This window comes from Varroa destructor, unplaced genomic scaffold (assembly GCF_002443255.2).
Source record: "Varroa destructor unplaced genomic scaffold, Vdes_3.0 BEIS01000004.1, whole genome shotgun sequence".
Classification (NCBI taxonomy): Eukaryota; Metazoa; Arthropoda; class Arachnida; order Mesostigmata; family Varroidae; genus Varroa; species Varroa destructor.
In genome coordinates this window covers 34,023,885-34,024,101 of record NW_019211457.1, presented here as the reverse complement: position 1 = coordinate 34,024,101, position 217 = coordinate 34,023,885, and positions in this window count along the sequence as shown.

Below are 217 nucleotides of genomic sequence, written 5' to 3'. Positions count from 1 at the left end.
TATATATATATATGGATCTGTCTGTCTGTGGTAAAAATGCTTCTGTCTCTGTTTCCCTATCTATCTCAATCCCCCTTTGTCTCGTCTTGGTTCCCATCCCGACAAGAAATATACTTCGCGTGCGTGGAACGATTCTTCGCGGAACATTACAGCGAGGCCACACCACCCTCACCTCCTCTCTGTCTTCTTATTTTCCCCTCATTCTTGTAGCTATTAT